This window comes from Rhagoletis pomonella, unplaced genomic scaffold (genome assembly GCF_013731165.1).
Source record: "Rhagoletis pomonella isolate Grant_MI unplaced genomic scaffold, Rhpom_1.0 Rhpom_scaffold_00011, whole genome shotgun sequence".
In the NCBI taxonomy this organism is placed as follows: domain Eukaryota; kingdom Metazoa; phylum Arthropoda; class Insecta; order Diptera; family Tephritidae; genus Rhagoletis; species Rhagoletis pomonella.
The window spans coordinates 19,050,494-19,059,128 of NW_023458565.1; the positions used below are offsets into that span (position 1 = coordinate 19,050,494).

The following is an 8,635-nucleotide window of genomic DNA, read 5'->3' on the forward strand; positions in this document are numbered from 1 at the left end:
TCAAATTATTATAGAGTGCACCCCGAAATACTATTCTTAAATATTGCGCAATACTCAGAGCTACCATTCTAGGATACGATAATTTACATGGCGAACTTAGCACAGTGCGTAGGCAACTGGCGGAGTCAGTTGGATCGTCAGTTCGAATCCTACTGAAAGACGTCTGATGAGGAAATGTGGTGATTTCCGAAATAGCTATCACTTCTACCATTTTTTCAAATTATTGTTGCTTTTCCACAAAAAGTTTTTCGTTAAAAACGGCCTAAAGCTCAAAAAAATGTGAGGAAAAAAAATTTTTTAAATATTTTTTTCATAGGGAATTTTGATGTGTGTATGTGTGATTTGCTCGATAAAAATGTTTTCATTGCGTATGCATGTTCTCCTTGAGCAAATTTTGAGCACTTTGTTGGGGAAATCTTCGGTAGATTGGGCCAATCGCGTGTTATTTCGACCTTCTTCCTAATTGGGCCCCAATTGGGCCAAAATTAGAATTTTTAATTTTCACTTCACAGTTTCATAGAACCAGAATTGGCCTCCAGGAAGCGGAAAGCGACAGGGCTGCATGATAGAAAACTTACTGATTTTTTGTTACCAACAAGAAGACTATACTGGTAGGACTCTTAATGGGCACTGCTTGCTAAGAGCCCATGCGTTCAATTTAATATAGGCCAAATGGAAGATGAAAAGACTAGCGTTGTGAAAACATTCGAAACCACTATTTTTCGCACAAAATATCTTTGATTTAAATGGGCATTGATTTATCAAACAGCCCTCGTAACTTTCATCCGTGTCGTTGATACCATTTAGTCTACTATTTACATTGGGTGAAAATAAACGAAAATTAAATCAAATTGAGGTCCAGACAATGACAAATAAAAGTGTCCAACAAAGAAGATAAAATAAAAAGATTAAAAATAAAATACAAATTACATACTCGCAACATACATATGTACATATGTTTATACATCTACATTTAACATTGCGGGAGTCAATTCATGCATCTATATACATATGTTTGTGTATGGTATATAACTTTGTATACATATATGTACATACATAGATGTGTACATATACATATATTTTTAAGCATATAAAAGGGAAGAGGTGAGAAAGAGGCTCTTCATTTGAATGCATTTCATCACAAGAATCTGAATCAAAAAAGAGCCCACAATCAAACATACATATGTAGGTACATACATATGTACATTAGAGTGGTCCAATTTTTCTATGGGGGAAAAAAATTTCATCCTTGGAAACTGAGCACCCCCTTAAATATAAAATAAAATATAAAATAAATTTATAATATCTATATCAACTTTAAATTTACTACTGTAACCAATATAGGGCGCTCAATGACCTTGAAATGCGTTACTGGATCGCTGTGAAACTGGCGCAAACATTGGCGATTTTTAGAAAAATTGAGGCTTGTGATATTTTTTTAGATAATTTAAATTTGAAATATTCTTAGTTTGCTTAACAAATTGTTTGATTAATATATTTACACAAAACTTCTAGAGTAAAATACGAGCATTATGAGCATCGCCTGAATTTTTACTTATAAACGTAAATTTTGGTACCAACCCCTCTGTCGGCAAGAGAAAAAATTTTAAAGGTGCCCAAACCCTATTTCGAAAAAAAATTGTTTGGACCACTCTAATGTACATCCATACCGAAAAATCAAAACTTTCTCACACAAAACAAAATAAAATAAAAGGAATTAAAAAATTCAGCACAGCATTGAGACAAGAACGGATGGATAGACATGACACGGCCAAACACTGTGACGGCAGACTAAACAAACCTACGTACTCCTGATCGATAATATAACATTCTTTCGTACATAAAATTATGGATATAAACAAACAATGTTTGTATGTATGGAGGTGCATATGCAACACTACATACAGTATCGGTCATATCTATAGCACGCCATTTCAAAGTGATATTGTGTGCCACTTATGTTTATTTATTTATTTTTAAGAATTTTCAATTAAAATATAGTTCTTTCTCTAACAAAACCCATATAAACCCAAGTTTAACAATTTGTAGAATACTACAAAAAAGTGCAACAAATTTTCATATAAATTTCAAACTTTTTTCTCGGAAGTGTTAGAATTTTTCTGAATACACAGTTTATAGCCCAATCAATTTTAGTCTGATAATGTGCAAGTTTCAAGTGGCTAAAGGTAACCGTTGATTTTTTAGAATTTTTTTCGCCAAAGGTGTTGCGGTTTTCTTCCATATACAAATAAATTGAGTTTATTCATTATATAGAAGACAATGCGACAAAAAAAATTCTAAAAAATTAACGGTAATTGGTAGCCACTTGAAATTTGCACATTATCGGACTAAAATTGCAGGGGCTAAAAAACTGTGTACTCAAAAAAATTCTAACACTTCCGAGAAAAAAGTTTGAAATTTAGGTGAAATTTTGTTGCACTTTTTTGAAGTTTTCTACAAATTGATAAACTTGGGTATATATGGGGTTTGTCTGAGAATGAACTAAATTTTAATTGAAAATTCTTAAAAATAAATAAATAAGCATAAGTGCCACACAATATCACTTTGAAATGGCGTGCTATAGATATGACCGATACTGTAACTATTAAAGTGAAAATATGTTGAATCATATCAGTAACTTCGTACATATGTATGTATGTATGTATATACACTTGTGGCCATGTAAAACCTTACCACCACTTTTAAAAACAAAATTAGATAGAATTATGTAAATTATGTAATGAAATTTTTTTTTTTGGTAAAAAGAGTTTACACTGTAACAAAAACTATGCAAATATATGTATAAAAATTTTTACAAAATTTCGAAAAATTCATACAATTTTCATCAAAATTTGAAAATTTGTAATCAACATTTTTAGAAAAATTTCAGATATGAAGTTTACTTAATAGCTCATATAATTTTAGTACAATAAAGTGTAAGTTTGTACTAGCTCAAATTTCTTGTTGATTTTTGTTTTTTTCATACGATGTTGGGCATTTTTTTATGCGTCAAGAATCACTGAGAATTTCGGATCACTTCAAAATTGCGCATTATTACACTAAATTTAAACGAGCAATTTATTAAAGAGCATACCCAAAATTTTCTTAAAAACTTTTATTGAAAAGTTTGAAATTTTGATGAAAGTTTGTTGAATTTTTCCAAATGGTGTACAAAGTTTGAAACATTCATTTACAAGTATATATTACAATGTGAACTATATTTACAAGAAAAAATGTATACAATTTTTTTTTTAAGTCGTGGTAATATTTGCATGGTCACAAGTGTACATAACTGGTCAACAGACTTGCATGTGATTCAATGCATCATTGGTTTGGCCCTTTGACGATTAACCAGTCCACTTTGAGTTGCCTCAGTGCTTAGTTAAATGATGGGAAAATATGTGCATAAGAATGTGAATATATATATGTAAGTAAAATTAAAAGCGCTCCAAAATGAAAAAAAAATTAAATCAAATAAATTGTTGACAAGAAGTATAACGGTTACAAAAAAGAAAAACATTAAAAAGAAACGATCAAGAACTTGGAGATCAACGACTCCTACGAATGAAAAGAAAGCCTTCAATTCATACAAACCTACATCAGAAGATATGTACCTACTACATTCATACATACAGTGTTGTGAAAAATAAGTGGAACACGGCATTTTGACCAGTCTTGGCTATTTTTTGTTTGTTTGTTTAATATTTATTATTATTTTTTTTTTATAAAAATGCCGCTCATTATCTAATGAAAACCGTATAAGTGCAAATTTCAAAATTTGAAAAAAATCAACAAAATTCAAAGCAACAAAAATTTTCATTAGGAATTTTGGCCAGGAATTGGGGCCAGTTTCAAGAGGATAAGAATTCGCCTTGATTTTTGATATTTTTTTTTTTGCGGATCGTGTTGTTATATTCTTCCATACCGTCAGCAATAAAAGTTCTTAGCCATTTGAAACTTGCACTTTCTTAAACTTGAATTGAATGGGCTATAAAATTGCATACTGATAGTTTCTGTAAAAGTTCCTAATAAAAAGTTTGCTGTTGTTGTATTTTTTTTTTAATTTTTCTAATTTTCCTACAACTTTTGAAATTTGGACTTATATGATTTTTGATAGATCATGAGCTGCAAAAATTCCAAAAATTCTCAATAAAAAGTTGTTTGTGAAAGTCTTTCTAATTTTTCTACAACGTTTGAAATTTGGACTTATATGGTTTTTGTTAGATAATGAGCTGTATTTTTATAAACAAAAAATAATAATAAATAATAAACAAACAAAAGAAAAACAGCCAAAGCTGGTCAAAATGAGGTGTCCCTTGTACTATTTTTCACATGACTGTATGTATTTATGCGTGCTGTGACTAAAACAAAAGTTTAACTTAAAGATATCGAACGGCCTGGCGCGCATAGTGCGTTTATACACACACATACCCAGATATGTATAGTGGCGTTCCATACCAAAACGGACGGCGTTCACAGTTCATGTATTTGAGGGGCGAGGAAAAAATTTGAAAAAAATCATACATACACACGTCGAAATTCTCTATGAAAATAACTATTTTTTAAATTTATTTTCTTGAAAAATCTTTCACATAAAAATTTTTTTACAAAAAAAAGTAAGTTTTTGAAAATATGCCATCAAAAAAATATATTTAAAAACATCACAATGGTAGCTCTGAGTATTGCGCAATATAATTTAAATGTAGTATTATAAAGCGCACTCTACAATAATTTGAGTTATGAATTTTTTTACTCCGAAGTTGAGCAAAATGAGTATATTACAAATTTACAAATTTTTTTAATTATTTTTTTTTTAATTTTTTAAGTTTGCAGTTTTGTAGCCCCCATTAAATTTTAGTTTAAGAAAGTGCAAGTATTAAGGTACTGCAAAATTGCGTTGGTTTTTAATATTTTTTATGCTGGCATCTTTTTGCATTTTTTCTTATGGAAGAAAATGCGCAAAACCGTTTTCAAAGCAAATCTAAAAAAAAAAATTAAAAATTTTTAAATTTGTAATGTGCTCATTTTACTCATCTTCGGTGTAAAAAAAAATTCATAACTCAAATTATTATACTTAAATACTGCGCAATACTCAGAGCTACCATTGTTTTTCTATTTTTTTAGAGATGGCATATTTTCAAAAATTAATTTTTTATCAAAAAATTTGTGTGAAAAATTTTTCAAGAAAAAAAAAATTTTTTAAATAGTCCTTTTCATAGAGAATTTTGATGTGTGTGTCTGTGATTATTTTTTTCAAATTTGTACCTCGCCCCGTTCTCGAGATATTTGGGAAACTATTAAATCGATTTGTTTTTGTTTTTGTGCTGTAAAGTTTTTGAGAATGTATTTATCAAACTCAAATTTGATATTTCTTTATTATTTATGTTTGCCTACCAACCCTAAAAATTGTAAACAAATCAAGCACATGAAGTGTGAACCCCGCCCATTTTGGTATGGAATGGCCCATATACATCTATATAAAAATGTGTCCAGTTAAATAGACCGACAAAAATGTGGCGATAAATCTATGGTTGAATTGTGAAGCTACTCTATCTATACTCATACCTGTTAGGTTGTTGACAAGCAAGCGCGTTTATAGATTCACGTTGATACCTTTGAATGCCGTGAACCCCCACAATTTCCTTAATTTTTTGCTTCATAGATGTCTACTTACTTATTTACTTACTACTTTCTTGTTCTATTTTATTTACTTTGTTCCAGAACCCTCCATGGTGTCGAACGAATCATTGCAAGTGAGGAGTTCCTGCTATGTAGCTATTGAAAAGTTGATGGATACCTGCCGAAGCGAGGGCAAATAAGTATGTACATAAATTGATGGCAGAAGAGCACACAGCCATACAACATTTGTATGCATAGTCTGTTCAAAAAGTGTCGGTTTTGAGTTAAGAAAAATTGACCACGCATCATAGAAAGAAAGAAAGAATGTGCAGAAACTCGTTATGAACGCGGTTGCTTTAAATGAGAATTTTCTTGCTTTTATTTAAAATGTAAATAATAAAAAAATTAATAAAGACTTGTATTTGTATTTAGCTAATGTGAGCGACGAAACTGAGCCACTGTGCACCACCTTAGAAGTGAGTTTTGAAGGTTTTGAGAAAGATTTCTGTATATATAGTTCGGATAGTGGTGGAGCTCTGATCTGGTTAAATCCTCTGTAGAAATATATTCATACGAAAGTAATTTCCAACTGGGGAATGGAACGTTAACCTATCGACGCACAGTGGGGGCAAAATCACTTTCCGTCTTGCGACGGCTAAAAGATCGAAAACTAGCTGAAGCCGGCCTCTATACGAAGACACGTGGATCGGACGGTCATATTCCCTGCCTGACGACTACAGTGTCTTTTAATATCTCCCTACAACCATCGATCTGTAATTTACTGTGATCAAAGTGCGGCTTCATCAACTCCAAAACAATCCGAAAGTTATGGGACGTCAACACCGTCAATGGACGAATCCCACATACGGCTGCTCGCCTTGTCTTCGCCAACTCGTATCACCCTCCATCCACTGATGGATAACTATTCGTTGCCCAGCTGAATAATCACTGCTGGTTCGAAAGGTACAGCTGGAACTCAATTCTGTACCCTTTAGTCTGCTTAGGATCGCGTGCTTACGTACAGCCACCAAGTCGGTACCTTACCGAGAAAACCGTGTCAACTTAAGAGACCACTTGGCTGCGAGAAGACATCGTGGCCAATAGGTTTTTGCGTTATACCAGCCCTTCAACACCAAGGAGAGTAATTACCATAGACCAACTTTTTTCGATAGCCCACACAGAAATGTTATAGAAGAGAAGTGGTATTTCTCCATAACGTGCAATGCTTCGGAACTAATGGATATTTAGTCATTCCAAAATGGGATTCGGCCTAGGCAAGCATCTTAATCAAGTCTCAAAGAGCATACACCGTTGGACCAAAGTTGGATGTGATATTGAGATTGAAGAGCCGTGGTGCTAGGAATGAATGGAATTGCAACAAGGCTAGTATCAACCGCATTCGCCTGCTTGATATCTTAGAATGTTAGGGTGTCAAATCATTCAGATCTAAAGAAGATCGAAACTGATATCTGAAAACTATTTGAATCATGCATCACCAGGGATACTAGTGAAAGTATTAACCAAGCAAAATAGATTGGATTATAGATTATATGTACCTTAAAATCTGCTCCATAACTGCATAGGTTTTAAACTTTTACGAGTTATCAATATATCTTTGAAGTAAAACACCAAACCTAATCTCAGTACTTAAATCAGTGAAATTCCAGCGCATCTCGTTTACCTATTTTGGAACTTATTGCACAGAGTATTAACAACATATGTATGTATATGTAAATACCTCAGGTAAGTGATGAACGGATAGTTTTCGAGAAACATAACCGGACATAGACACAATCACGTAGGCGGCAAAATACAATAAATCAATAAAAATAAATATCATGAAATAGAAAGACAAAATAAGTGGAAAAAGACTCAAAAGAATGTACATAACTATATATGTATGTATGTATGTAAAAGCATGGACGAGTGAAGCAAATAGACGACTAACCGGCCGCTTTGCTGCTTACTTGGCTGGTTGACTGACTATTTGGCTCACTGAATGCTTGATTGACGACTGACTGACTATGCGGTGCGGTTTGCTGTGGCAACCAAATTGTCTTGACGTGACAGAACAAATCCCCAACAACAACAACAACAACAACAACAACGACACGGCTCAGTCACCCACCAAAAGCAACAACAAATTAATAAAGTGAGGCATACAAACAAACAAACAATCATTTGTAGTCGATATAAAAGAAGCTATAGTTTAAACGCGCCAACAAATAGCAACTAAAAAAACAAAATAAAAAAAAAATACACAGCAAATGGACGGACATTTAAAGGGTAGTGGTGTGGTAGTTTGGCCGATATCACGCTTAGGTCGTCGCGTTTCTTTAGAGCTCTTTCTTGTTGTCAGTGAGTTCAAAGTTGTATGTATTATGTACTATATGTATGTATGTATGTATTTCCATGTGAATTTGTACCTAAACACTGGAAAGTGGAAGCGTTGACTCAAATCCAGCTCACACCGATCATTGACAACCACTTCAGAGGATTGAACCTACATTTTTGTACATTCGTACATACATACATGTGTACATACATACATGTTTACATAGTTTGCTAATGTCTGTAGACTTTTGTGCTCTGTTTGTTGCACCAACTGTACGACAAACAGTCTGCCGTTTGATGTACGTCCAGTTGTCGAACAAAGGTAACTAAAACGCGACGACAAATAAAACAAAAAACAAAAAAAAAAACAATAATTCGAGAAGTAAGAAATTATTGGGGTAGATTGAGGTTTTAGCCAGAAGCAAAACATACAATAACAAGCAATTGAAAAAATAAGCAGATACAATAACCAAAAATTCAAAACACTTATAATATTTTTTAATTTAAATTATCTGTTTATAAAAATTTAGTACCTACTTATATTCTTTAAGAAAAGCATATAAAACCAAGTTGCAATCTTTGTGCAACATTTGAAAAAATTAACAAACTTTCATAAAAATTTCGAGCCTTTTTATTAAGTTTTTTAGAAATACTTTCAGCATGCAGTTTAGTAGCCCATACA

At 32.5% G+C, this 8,635-nt stretch overlaps 1 long non-coding RNA gene across 1 annotated transcript; it reads left to right on the plus strand.

Annotated features, from left to right (window-relative positions):
• Nucleotides 1-3,341: 3,341 nt before the first annotated feature.
• LOC118747042 lies at nucleotides 3,342-6,032 on the plus strand. The gene is made up of 2 exons (XR_004993915.1): nucleotides 3,342-3,427; nucleotides 5,722-6,032. It is a non-coding gene; the product is annotated as an uncharacterized LOC118747042 (long non-coding RNA).
• Nucleotides 6,033-8,635: the final 2,603 nt, after the last annotated feature.